The following is a 14,860-nucleotide window of genomic DNA, read 5'->3' as shown; positions in this document are numbered from 1 at the left end:
CAATGGTAACTTAAACCCAAGCTGAGAATGTGCCATTAATGACGACCCTCTGTTTTATTTCAATAAGTCAACTACTTACCCAAATACACAGCGTTTCCCCTATTCCCAACAGTCTCATTTTATTTACTTACCGTTTATGTGGCATTATATTGAATGGCTTGGAAAGGTCGAGATTAGAGATGAGCGAGCAATAAAATGCTCAGGTGCTCGTTATTCGAGACGAACTTTTCCCGATGCTTGAGTGCTCGTCTCGAATAACGAGCCCCATTGAAGTCAATGGGAAACTCGAGCATTTTTCAAGGGCACCAAGGCTCTGCACAGGGAAGCTTGGCCAAACAACTGGGAACCTCAGAAAAGGATGGAAACACCACAGAAATGGACAGGAAACAGCAGAGGCAGCATGCATGGATGCCTCTGAGGCTTCTTAATCGTACCTTTATGCCAAAATGATGGGCAACAGCATGGCGATGACAGAGTGACCGAATGAGGCTAGATAGCATCTAAAACATGCAATAATTGACCCTGACACTATAGGGAATGGCATGCAGAGGCAGCGGCAGCAGTGGCAGGCTAGAGAGTGTCATGGCGACATACCCTAAATGGACTCAGGCTTCACCAAAGGAGGTGAGCAAGAAGCGCTGAAATGATTTCCTATGTGAACAAAAGGTTGACGGAATATTTAGTCCATAACACAGCATGGTGGCGACATAGTGACCAAGTTCCATAACGTATCTGGTGAAACACCCGAAAAATGAGCCTGACACAGCTCTTTTGATAAGGGGACGACATGTGGAGGCAGCCATGGAGACGACTTCCATGATTAATAGCGACAGTATGGGGCATCCATGTTGCGCTGCTATGATTGCAACTTCAGGTCTCCAACATGGCGGCGACAGATGGGCCGAGTTCCACTATGTATCTGGTGAAACACCTGAAAATTCTGCCTGACACAGCTCGTTTGATAAGGGGATGATGTGCTGCATATCCTCTCGTGCTCCAGCGTCTGGGGTATAGAGAGCTGATGGTTGCGCATGGAGACATTGGTGGACGCTGTGGAGGATCGTGGAGGAAAAATGGACAGGAAACAGCAGGGGCAGCATGCATGGATGCCTCTGAGGCTGCCTAATCTTGGGATGGAGCTGGCGGTCCGCTGCCAGGCGAGTTTTCGCCTGTCCAAGCCCCTGTCTCTCGGCTCCTCCCCACCCAAAATGGACCTGGGGGCCAGAAGCGTTTACTTTGAAAAAATTATAATTTTCAAAGATAGCTAGATAGCATCTAAAACATGCAATAATTGACCCTGACACTATAGGGAATGGCATGCAGAGGCAGCGGCAGCAGTGGCAGGCTAGAGAGTGTCATGGCGACATACCCTAAATGGACTCAGGCTTCACCAAAGGAGGTGAGCAAGAAGCGCTGAAATGATTTCCTATGTGAACAAAAGGTTGACGGAATATTTAGTCCATAACACAGCATGGTGGCGACATAGTGACCAAGTTCCATAACGTATCTGGTGAAACACCCGAAAAATGAGCCTGACACAGCTCTTTTGATAAGGGGACGACATGTGGAGGCAGCCATGGAGACGACTTCCATGATTAATAGCGACAGTATGGGGCATCCATGTTGCGCTGCTATGATTGCAACTTCAGGTCTCCAACATGGCGGCGACAGATGGGCCGAGTTCCACTATGTATCTGGTGAAACACCTGAAAATTCTGCCTGACACAGCTCGTTTGATAAGGGGATGATGTGCTGCATATCCTCTCGTGCTCCAGCGTCTGGGGTATAGAGAGCTGATGGTTGCGCATGGAGACATTGGTGGACGCTGTGGAGGATCGTGGAGGAAAAATGGACAGGAAACAGCAGGGGCAGCATGCATGGATGCCTCTGAGGCTGCCTAATCTTGGGATGGAGCTGGCGGTCCGCTGCCAGGCGAGTTTTCGCCTGTCCAAGCCCCTGTCTCTCGGCTCCTCCCCACCCAAAATGGACCTGGGGGCCAGAAGCGTTTACTTTGAAAAAATTATAATTTTCAAAGCAGGCCGCGTCGTTTGAATATTTCACCTAGGAATAATGGAATAGCATAGTGGTTGTTTTTTCGGAAATGGTTCCATGATTAAGAGCGACAGTATGGGGCATCCATATTGCGCTGCTATGATTGCAACTTCAGGTCTCCAGCATGGCGGCGACAGATGGGCCGAGTTCCACTACGTATCTGGTGAAACACCTGAAAATTCTGCCTGACACAACTCGTTTGATAAGCGGACGATGTATGGAGACAGTGAAGTAGTAGTAGATTAAAGGTGCTGCAGTTAAAACTATGTTAGTTGGATCTTGGGATGGAGCTGGCGCTCCGCTGCCAGGCGAGCTTTCGCCTATCCAAGCCCCTGTCTCTCGGCTACTCCCCAAACAGCACTTCTAAGAACCTTTTGTATAAGATCAAGTGTAGTAGTGTTCTTATAAGTTTGGGTTATGGCGGGTGAGGGGAATGTAAACAGATGCGCAAGAAGCGCTGAAATAATATCGGTAAATGATAAAAGTTTGCCAATATATTTTGTGGATAACACAGCAGGGTGGCGACAAAGTTAACAAGTTTGATGTGGAAGCCATGAAATCAACCCAAAATTCTGCCTGACACAGCTCGTTTGATAATGGGACAATGTATGGAGGCAGTGAACTAGTAGTAAATTAAAGGTGCTGCAGTTAAAACTATGTTAGTTGGATCTTGGGATGGAGCTGGCGCTCCGCTGACAGGCGAGCTTTCGCCTATCCAAACCCCTGTCTCTCGTCTACTCCCCAAACAGCACTTCTAAGAACCTTCTGTATAAGATCAATTGTAGTAGTGTTCTTATAAGTTTGGGTTATGGCGGGTGAGGGGAATGTAAACAGATGCGCAAGAAGCGCTGAAATAATATCGGTAAATGATAAAATTTGCCAGTATATTTTGTGGATAACACAGCAGGGTGGCGACAAAGCTAACAAGTTTGATGTGGAAGCCATGAAAACAACCAAAAATTCTGCCTGACACAGCTCGTTTGCTAAAGGGGACGATGTATGGAGGCAGCTATGGCGATGACGTGTGGAGGTAGCAATGGAGACAACGTGTGAAGGCAGCTAAAAAGACGATGTGTGGAGGCTGCTATGGAGACAATTTAATTTGGATAGTGCCTGTATGTGGCAGTCCAAAAAAGTTTTCAAACCAGAGGAGCAGGTAGATGGTCCTCCAGAAAAATTAAATAGATTGAGTGCCTGTATGTGGCAGTCCAAAAAAGTTTTCAAACCAGAGGAGCAGGTAGGTAGTCCTCCAGAAAAATTAAATAGAATGAGTGCCTGTATGTGGCCGTCCAAAAAAATTTTCAAACCAGAGGAGCAGGTAGGTAGTCCTCCAGAAAAATTAAATATATTAAGTGCCTGTATGTGGCACTCCCAAAAATTGTTTAAAACAGAGGACCGGGTAGGTGGCCCTCCAGAAAAATTAAATGCATGGAGTACTGTAGTTATAGCCAGTTGGCCCTGGCAAAAAATAGCCATTTCCTCTGCTTTAGTGTACAAAGAGGAGGAGAAGGAGGAAAATGAGGAGGAGGAGTGCATACATTATTAAGGTTGAGCTTCCTTCACCTGATGGAGAATGGAAATCCTGAGAAATCCAGGCTTTATTCATCTTGATAAGCGTCAGCCTGTCAGCGCTGTCAGTCGACAGGCGTGTACGCTTATCGGTGATGATGCCACCAGCTGCACTGAAAACCCGCTCGGACAACACACTAGAGGCAGGGCAGGCGAGAACCTCCAAGGCGTACAGCGCCAGTTCGTGCCACATGTCCAGCTTTGAAACCCAGTAGTTGTAGGGAGCTGTGTGATCATTTAGGACGATGGTATGGTCAGCTACGTACTCCCTCACTATCTTTCTGTAAAGATCAGCCCTACTCTGCTGAGACTGGGGACAGGTGTCAGTGTCTTGCTGCGGTGACATAAAACTGGCAAAGGCATTGTAAAGCGTACCCCAGCCAGTGCTGGACAAGCTGCCTGCTCGCCTACTCTCCCTCGCTACTTGTCCCGCACAAGTACGCCCGCTAGCGCTGTCAGAAGGAAAATACTGTTTCAGCTTGTTCACCAGGGCCTGCTGGTATTCATGCATTCTCACACTCCTTTCCTCTCCAGGGATGAGAGTGGAAAGATTTTGCTTAAACCGTGGGTCCAGGAGAGTGAATACCCAGTAATCGGTGCTGGAATAAATTCTTTGAATGCGAGGGTCACGGGATAGGCAACCTAGCATGAAATCTGCCATATGCGCCAGAGTACCAACGCGCAAGAATTCACTCCCCTCACTGGCCTGACTGCCCATTTCCTCCTCCTCCAACTCCTCTTCTTCTGCCCATACACGCTGAACAGTGAAGGACTGAACAATGGTCCCCTCTTCTGTCTCGCCAACATTCTCCTCCTCTTCCTCCTCATCCTCCTCCACCTCCTCCGATATGCGCTGAGAAACAGACCTGAGGGTGCTTTGGCTATCAACAAGGGAATCTTCTTCCCCTGTCTCTTGTGACAAGCGCAAAGCTTCCAACTTCATGCTGACCAGAGAGTTTTTCAACAGGCCAAGCAGCGGGATGGTGAGGCTGATGATGGCAGCATCGCCACTGACCATCTGTGTTGACTCCTCAAAGTTACTCAGCACATGACAGATATCAGACATCCACGTCCACTCCTCATTGTAGACTTGAGGGAGCTGACTGACCTGACTACCAGTTGTGGTGGAAGTTGACATCTGGCAGTCTACAATCGCTCTGCGCTGCTGGTAAACTCTGAATAACATTGTTAATGTTGAATTCCACCTCGTGGGCACGTCGCACAACAATCGGTGAGCAGGCAGTTGGAGGCGGCGCTGCGCTGCCCTGAGAGTGGCAGCATCTGTGCTGGACTTCCTGAAATGCGCACAGATGCGGCGCACCTTCGTGAGCAACTCAGACAGATTGGGGTATGTCTTGAGGAAACGCTGAACTATGAGATTTAACACATGGGCCAGGCATGGCACATGTGTCAGTCTGCCGAGTTGCAGAGCCGCCACCAGGTTACGGCCGTTGTCACACACAACCATGCCTGGCTTCAGGTTCAGCGGTGCCAGCCACAGATCAGTCTGCGCCGTGATGCCCTGTAATAGCTCTTGGGTGGTGTGCCTTTTATCGCATAGGCTCAGCAGCTTGAGCACCGCCTGGTGTCGCTTAGCGATGGCACTGCTGCTTTGCCTAGAGCTACCAACTGATGGCGCCATGCCCACGGATGGTAATTTGGCGGAGGAGGCATAGTAGGCCTTTGAGACCTGGACTGAGGTAGGCCCCGCAATCCTCGGCGTCGGCAGTATATGACCAGACGCAAGGTCAGACTAGGTCCCAGCCTCCACCAAGTTAACCCAATGTGCCGCCAGCGCTATACAGTGACCCTGCCCGGCAGCACTCGTCCACGTGTCCATGGTCAGGTGGACCTTGTCAGAAACGGCGTTGGTCAGGGCACGGATGATGTTGTCTGACACGTGCTAGTGAAGGGCTGGGACGGCACATCAGGAAAAGTAATGGCGCCGGGGGGCCGAATACCGAGGGGTGGCCGCCGCCATGAGGTTGCGAAAGGCCACGGTCTCTACCAGCCTATAGGGCAGCATCTCCAGGCTAAGTAATCTGGAGATGTGGACGTTGAGGGCTTGGGCGTGTGGGTTGCACTATACTTCCTTTTGCGCTCCAGCGTCTGGGGTATGGAGAGCTGAACACTGGTGGATGCTGTGGAGGATCGTGGAGGCGAAGATGGGGTTTTCGCACGGGAGGTGTTTGGGCCGGGTCCTGGGCAGGGGGCTGACTAGCAGATGACACAGGGGAAGGAGCAGTGGTGTGCCTGGCCGGAGGTGAACGGGCTTGGTGCCATTGAGATGGGGTGTTTAGCATTCATATGTCTGCGCATACTGGTGGTAGTTAAGCTAGTATTGGTGGAACCCCTGCTGATCCTGGTTTGGCACAGGTTGCACACCACAGTCCGTTGGTCATTTCTTTAAAGAACCTCCAGACTTCCGAAAATCTAGCCCATGCCACGGGAGCTTGACTATGTGAAACATTTGGCGCTGATGCACCGGCTCTGGCCCTGCCTCTCCGTCTGGCCCCACCACTGCCTCTTCCAACCTGCTCCGTCTCAGAAGCACTGTGTTCACCCGGCCTATCAACCCAGCTTGGGTCTGTCACCTCATCATCCTCCGATCCCTCAGTCTGCTCCCCCCTCGGACTTCCTGCCCTGACAACAACTTCACCACTGTCTGACAACCATGTCTCCTCATCGTCCGACACCTCTTTACACACTTCTTCCACTACGTCAATAATGTCATCATCACCCACAGACTGCGACCGGTGGAAAACCTGGGCATCGGAAAATAGCTCAGCAGCAACCGGACAAGTGGTTTGTGACTCTGGGAAGAGTCCAGAAAACAGTTCCTCAGAGTATGCCAGTTCAAATGCCAAATTTTGCTGGGAGGGGGCAGACTGGGGGGAAGGAGGCTGAGGTGGAGGAGCTGGAGGAGTGCTGATTTCGTTGACAAGGGTGGACTGCGTGGAAGACTGACTGGTGGACAAATGGCTAGAAACATTGTCCACAATCCACGACATCACCTCTTCGCACTGTTCTGGCCTCAACAGTGCTCTACCACGAGTCCCAGTAACTTGAGACATGATGAACATAGGGAGTGTAGCTCTGCGGCGTTCCCCTGCTCCCTCATCAGCAGGTGGTGTCTCACCTCGCCCAGGACCACGGCCTCTGACCCCTGCAGTAGTTAGATGCCCACATCCACGCCCTCGTCCTCTACCCCTAGCCCTCGGGTTAAACATTTTCAAAGTTAAAGTGTAAACTGTACATTTTTTTTGTTTTTTGTTTTTTTGTGTTTTTTTTTTTTTAACAAAACGATGCTATACTATTGCTATGGCTAGTTTCTAACCTACACTGACAGCACACAACTGGATTTTGTGCTGTGCCTGATGATTTTGAGTTATAAAAGTAAATAAACGTAAAAAAAAATCAGCAGACTGTGCCTAATTCAAATCAAACCCCTAATAAATTGTCCCACTTCAGTGTTTGAGGTGGATATGTGTGTCACAACGGTCAAAAGTCTACCTGCAAATTCCTCACAATATGGTACTAGCTGCACTATTAGTGCCAGCAAGCCCAGCCACAAGCAAACCAAAAAAATGTAAAATATAACACTATGGTAGGCCAAAGTAAGCTGTTGGGGTTCTCCTATGGCTATTTTCTAGCCTACACTGAAAGCACACTGCTTTGCCAGATTACTTTGAGTTATAAAAAGAAATAAACATAAAAAAAAATAAATCGTCAGACCGTGCCTAATTCAAATCAAACCCCTAATAAATTGTCCCACTTAGGTGTTTGAGATGGATATGTGTGTCACTAAGAGCTAAACACAACGGTCGCAAGTCTCTCTGCAAATTCCTCACAATATGGCGCTAGCTGCACTACTAGTGCCAGCAAGCCCAGCCACAAGCAAATTTAAAAAAATTATAACGTTATTGTAGCCCTAAGAAGGGCTGTTGGGTTCTTGTAGAATCATTCCTGCCTAACACTATTCTAATAGAACACCCTAACGCTTTCCCTGACCAGCAGCAGCTCTCTCCCTAACGGCATCCAGACAGAGAATGATCCGAGCAGCGCGGGCAGGGGCTAGTCTATTCCAGGGTCACCTGATCAGGCCAGCCAACCATTGCTATCGACGTGCAAGGGTACCACGTCATGCTGGGTGGAGTGCAGAGTCTCCTGGCTTGTGATTGGCTCTGTTTCTTGTAGCCAAAAATCACAACGGCGGGAGATGCCATTTTCTCAAGCTGAAGAAATACTCGTCCGAAGAACGAGCAGTTTCGAGTACGCTAATGCTCGAACGAGCATCAAGCTCGGACGAGTGTGTTCGCTCATCTCTAGTCGAGATATACAGCATCCACAGCTACCCCAGTTCCAGTCTGGAACTTACCTCCTCATAGAAGGTGATCAGATCACAGGACTGGTCTCCCATACACCCATGCTGATGAGGGGTTCTAATAATGTTTGCATTGAGATACTCCTGCCTCCCCCTTTCTCCAGATCACTTATCTCCTTGTAGTTTGCAGCCTCTCTCTATGCATATGATCTACTTGCAGAATGTGAATCAATGAGTGTCTCTAAGCTCCGTGCAGTGGGTCGTGTCTAGGGGCAACTGAAATTGTGTACACCAGGACTGGTAGAGACAGGTTGGATTTTTATTACTACTCATGAAGTGCCCAGTAGTAGGCGTGAAACACGTCTGATTTTATTTCTTTTATACGTATTTTAACCTCGGTATAATTATTGAATACAATTGCCATTTAGCTATATAGCACTTTAAATTCGAGCTCCGCTGCAGTAAGTCCCCTTTTCACTCTGATATCCATTGGATGAAGAATCCCTTCTGTTACCCTGAATGTACTTCTAGCAATGATCGTGGGTGTTAGCCCCTTGATTGCACTTAAAAGATGGCGCCGCCCTCATTGTTGAGATCGCCAATGCCAGTGATGTCATTTGGGAGTGTGATTGGTTGCCAAAAATCGCATAGTCACTCCACTCCCCTCCTGGTGTCAAATCCCTTTTTTTTTTTTAAGGCACAGGCACTGTTCATAAATGTATTCAATGGCTAAAGCCACTTTAATAAATCTGATGGGAAGCGAAGCTCCAAACGCAGTTATAGGGGGTAATTTTTCTTAGGATTTTCTCTTTTTTGCACCTAAATTTGCAACTTTTCCTCTTGCCTAGTAAAGCTAGCCATGCAAGAATTTTTTCTGTGTCGTGGCTTATATATCTTTAAAATCCATATGTGGATGTATAAAAAAGTTGCAATTTGGGCACAAATTGTAGTTAGAAAGCTTCAAACTTTAGAAGGGGTTGAAGGAGAGTTTGTGACTTTTGATATGGCTATGTAATAAAAAGTGTCAAAAAACCCATAAGTCCAAAATCTGTAAAAACCAAGAAAAGACATGCACAATGACTAATGATAAATAACCCCCTTGATTGCAGCGATGATACATCACATAAAGTTTATTGAATGCCAAGGATACTTATTTCAAGGAATGTGGAATGGGCATTATGAATAAAATAGTTCATATATACAGTATGTATTCACTGAAACCCTTTTAGAGGTAATAGTACTTTATTCTGTATTCTCATCCTATTAAATTACTTCTTGCATGATAATGCATATTAAGAACCAAGCTTGGATTTTAGCTTTAATTGCCTTTACCGCAAATATGCTAACAGCTGCGTGCTGACAATCCAATCCTTTACTGTTACAGTATGTTTTTCTAGTTATTGCAAAAAATACAGTCATTGAACAACACATAACCAAATATGTTTTACTTCCCGAGCATCCAAAACTAGGAAAAATAAATCCTGCTGGTTAAATGGATTTCTGTTAAGCAAATAAAAGTGGTTAAAATTTTCTATTCAACATCCAGCGTAACATCCTATATTATATATTGCGGTCTGACTACATACTATAATGAGAGTGTTTAAGTTTACAGCATTTCTGTAGGATATATCCACATTATGCTTTTGCCAGCTGGAAAAATGAGTAAAACTCTATGCTCCTTATCTGTTTCCACCCACATGCTGCTCTTCCTGTTCATTCTTCCGGACCAGCTGTCCAAGAATGGCAGGAACCAGAGGTCCTAAGTCAGGAGAAAGAGAGGTATGTAAACATTCCCATCTCCGAGGACTAGTTAAGAAAACACAACCTTTACAGCTCCATGTATATCAAAGTCCCCAAAAAAGTAGGCATCTGCTAAAAGCTTCCAGGCTTCACATTTTAAAACCATCAAATCAGGGGTGTTAGTATATAACATAAAAGAACTTTTTAAATATTCCTTCATTTTAACAGTAAAACCAGCTACGTTGCATCACAGCTGAATGAATGGAATATTTGGGGAATGTCCTGTTCACCTTAAGCTCCTCAAAGACCTTGGCAAATAATGTTGTCATTACTAAAGCTGATTACAGAATCCTGAAGGGAATTTTGAAAGTGAGTTTTTCTGAAGACTGCTTTGCTTTAAATTGATCAAACTTTACACAGTTGACAGATTTAACACATATTCTTTCTTGAGATGATATACTTTTTGGGAGAGAATGCAACCATAGAGAGGTCATATAACTATAGAAATTTCTAGATCACTCTTGTGTCACGTGTTAGAATAAATATATGACTGTCTATAAATAACATACTTTTAATTGCATACATGACTGGAAATCCTGTAATGACTGAAAATATGTTAAAAAATTCAAAAAAGAAATTTTTTTTTTTTCGCCACCATTTAAATGGAGGCACAAAAGAGGTATGAACATAGGGCATAACAATTTCATTTTGGGGCATGACTGCCTGGACCCCCAAGATCATGAGAATGGACACCCACAGTTCAAAAGGGGTCAGTTCTTACTAAGTGAATGAAGTGCACGGTCAAACATGCCTCCTGCCACTCCATTCAAAAATATGGGAGTGTGGGAAAATTGTAATGCAATGTGGTTTACTATTTATGACACTGCCATTCTCTGTATATCAGAGTGCTGGGCAATTTAAAACTACTTCTGTAATTTTGAATGGATCGGCATGATTTATATTCCACTTGCTACTTCGTTAGTATAAACAAGGCTTCTAAACTCTTGATTTGCGAGGATCAGTTCATGTGATCAGGGCCGTAAGTAGGCCCCTGCGCGACAGCCTTAGTGGGTCTTACCCCTTCAGTAACCACACTGCCTCCCCAGGTAGCTGCACTGCCCCTCCACCTATAAGGCACACTGCCCCGACCCACTGTAGACACACTGCCCCCTCCCACCTGTAACCAAACTACCCCCACACTGCTCCCCCCCCCGCAGCCAGATTTGCCCCTTCCCCCCCGTAGCCACACTTATCCAACCCCACCCATAGCCACACTGCTTCCCCTAACCAGAGACACACTTATCCCCCCACGCATAGCCACACGTATCTCCCCCACCCGTACCCACACTTATCACTCCCCCACCCATAGCCACACTTATCCCCCCCCCACCCATAGCCACACTGTCCCACCCAGGGAAAGAAAAAACCTCACCTTTCCTTGTCCCCCAGGAGCAGTGCCTGCAGCTGCCATCTTTCTTTGTCCTGTACCTGCTCTATGCGCTGGCTCTGAAGCGGTGCACCTATCTGATGACATCATCGTATGCACCAGCTTTAGAGCCATCACATACAGTGCACCGCTTTGGAGGAACAAGTAAAGGTGAGTTTTGGATTCTGCCTCTGTGCTGCTCTCCCGACGAGCGATGCATAGAGGCAGAAAACTACACATGCCGGAAAGTGATCATTTGTACCAGTGTCTTAATGACAGTGTAATGTCTTTTTGTTATTATTGTTTATCTTTGTATAATTCTGCTTATTCATATCTGACATTAAATCTAGCATTTTATTTTTAAAATCCATTAGATACTTTTAAGATTTTACTTTTCTAACACAAGAAAAATCAAAAACAATGATATGAATAATGTCCTTAAACTTTATGCGAAAAAGCAGATATCCAGGGTTATTACATTTTCCATTTTAGCTTTAAACTTTGAAAACCAGTGACATTTAAAGCACTTTCCAAGGCAGAATTTAATCAGAGCACATCATTATGAATATTTAACTACAATAAAACTACACCAGGCAACATTCTTGGAAATGATTTAAATTGATCCCATCCTTCCAGGAATATGAGCATCTTAATGTGAAAGATACTATTATACATAACAATAAATATAAATCCTGTCAGGTTTGACAATAATGTTTTATATAGTATTATTAGGAAAACAAAATCTTTGCAAGTTTTATAGAAAATGTAAAAAAGAATTATTTGACTTTAAAGGGGTTTTCTGACACCAGGCAGCTTCACTAATCAGCTCTGCGAAGCAGCGCTCTTGTGAATATTTCTTCCGATTCACAGACCCGTGATATCACTTTCATCTTCATTATATTAAGTTTAGTACCATTTAACAGACAATGGGGCGCATGTATCAAACTTTTGGGTTGCCCTTTTCATGGTGCTTGTGCTTGTGACTTTTTTGTGCCTAAGACAGACTCCTTTCAAAGTTTGCCACTGTCTAGTTTTATTCAGTGTTCGCTGAGTTATCAGCTAAATCCAGATTTGAAAGTTGAAACTTTTTTATAAAATGCACAACAAAGTTGCAAATTTTGACTCAGATCTACCACTGCCCCTGACCAGGCGTAGAAATTAGCTTGGAACTGATTGTGACTTTTGGAGACTTCTGTTTGAAAAAGTTGCAAATTCACTTAAAACCAAACACCACATGTATCAATAAGGAGGGACCGTAAGATACATCTGACCAGCAGAAAAGCCAGGAAAAGCCCCCAAAAAACAACCGACTAAGTGGGACTTTTAATATATGTTCCCCAGTTAGAACCAACACCTATGGAATGTAAGTTGGGGTGCAGGTGTTAGACTTCTAATATCAATGTACCATGCAACCAAGGGATGTTCACAATCACCATTATTTTAAGATTTGATGTCAAATCAGAGTTTAAAGGAATCTACCATCAAAACCAAGCATGATAAACCAGGGACACTTACTCATAGATCCAAGCACTGCGCGTTCGGTAATCTTCTTATATTTGTTATCCGTGTCCTCTTTTCTTACAAATTCAAGTTTATAATTATGCAAATGAGTCTTCACATGCTGTTTCACTGTCTAACCCTCCCCCCCCTGCTCCCTTAGCACTTCAACCATCCTGCTGTCTGATGTAATCTCAATTCAGCAGAGGAAGTGTATTTTAGAAGGAAAGAGGCCATGTATAAATAATTAAATATAAGAAGATAACCATAGTCACTGTGCCTGGATCTATGAGTAAGTGTCCGTGGTTTATCATGCCTGATTTTGCTAGAGATAGAGAAGTATATTTCCTCTAACCACATGAGGCACATGTTAGTAGAAAAGAGTGCTCTGTGTTCGCGAGGCTGAACAGATGGGTCTACAGGGTCCCAGAGCCACACCTCTGCCACGGTACTGCACCTTATGGTCGAGTGATAGAAGGTTGATATTCAAGTAAATATGGTTCTGATGGTACTCGCCCTCCTTTGGGGTATTCTGTCTAAAAGCATTGCACATTTGGGTAAGTTTAAAGGGTCTGGTTTTATATAGAATATAAGGCCTCAGTCAAAAATGGATGAAACTTTTCTTTATCACCAGTTGTCAAATGTTGCAATTGTTTAATTAATATGTTAAATGATTAACCTATGGTATTGCCTGATGAAATCAAGAAATATATTGTAAAATAATTCCCTATTGATTGAAATTATAGAACATTCCACAGATTCTGTGTATTCTTTGCATAAACACTGGGGGAGATTTATCATACGCTGACATTCATGCATCAGCATATGATGATATCCACACCCCTGGTCTGTGCAGTGTTTATTTCTACACCAGGTCCTACCTGCCGTAGAAATATAAGCAGAATGCAAACTTTCACTAAGGAAAGTTAGCAAATTGAAGCAGGATGCCCCATGCTAGCCCACTCCTCTATGGCTGTGCCCCTCTGGTGTGGAGATGGCGTGAAGGGGGAAATAATTGCAATTGCTGGCAGTTTGCTAGCAATTGCAATTATTTAAGGTCTTCTTTGACAATATAATGGCAGAGAAGCCCCGATAGATGTCCCCCATGTTCTCAGATTATCAGCCTAGTGTGTGTACAGTGGATTCTACTAGACTACAAGATTGCAACCTTCCATTTCTTCAGCCCCAAGAAGTGAATAGCCTCTTTGAGATACTTGGATTACTAGGTATAGAAATGTGCTTCTACAAAATCTTTGGAAATAAGAACACATCTGCTCCACTCATTTTCTTCGGTTTATTCAGTAAACACCACTACTAAGATGTGATTTCACTGCATGGAAGATCATGATGACAACTTCAATAAACATGAGTTCTTTGTTGCAGCAATTTACTCCAGTTTCCCTGCACCATTGTATCTTCCAAACACCATACCACGACACACATCCTAACACTATCCAGGCCACGACACAAGGATGAACATAGATTTTTCCCCTTACCACTGGGACTGAGGCTTGTTGGAGCCGACTGCCACCATGACCCTCTATGCCTCCCAGACGCCTCTGCCCTGACATCTCACCCTAGTGGTCCCGCACGTATTTTTTTCATAGGCCTCAAGCACAAGGCCATTGTTTATTCCCCATCTCTTTATATGGGCTCATGTGCATGTTTATGGATTCCATGGTCCTGTGCATGAGACGACTGCCAATGCTTCAGATAATAGACCAAGATCTACTCCTAGCTGACTTTTTATTTGTCATTGATGTGTGAAGGGTGCTGTGTGAGGGGTGCTCACCTGCCAAATGTCAGGCACACAGGCTTTGCTAGCGTTTGTTTTTTTTACAAGGAGAAACATTATCCTCAAAATAGTTACTTTGGACAATAATATGCTATAAAATTCAATATGCATTTCTATAGCAAATGCTTTTCGTCTTTAATTTTGGCAATCTTTTCAAGTTAACCTATTATGATTAAAACATATTTAAAATTTCTGCCATTATTATTATAGAAATATGAAACTAGAAAAAAATATTATTTGGGACAGTTAGTAGCTTCTGCCCACACTTTTTGAGGAAGTATATAAAATATCTACCTTCAACATCTGTTGCACTAATTTAGAGCTGTTCATATAACATGAGGTTAAAATGATCCACAAGAGACATGTAATCATTTCCAGGCCAAACACATTCTACTGTTTATTACACATATTACATTCTTAAATAAAAATGCGTCACATAACATTTTTGCATAGATAT

This window comes from Engystomops pustulosus, chromosome 8 (assembly GCF_040894005.1).
Source record: "Engystomops pustulosus chromosome 8, aEngPut4.maternal, whole genome shotgun sequence".
In the NCBI taxonomy this organism is placed as follows: domain Eukaryota; kingdom Metazoa; phylum Chordata; class Amphibia; order Anura; family Leptodactylidae; genus Engystomops; species Engystomops pustulosus.
The sequence above is the reverse complement of the archived record's forward strand: the minus strand, read 5'-3'. Positions refer to the sequence as shown.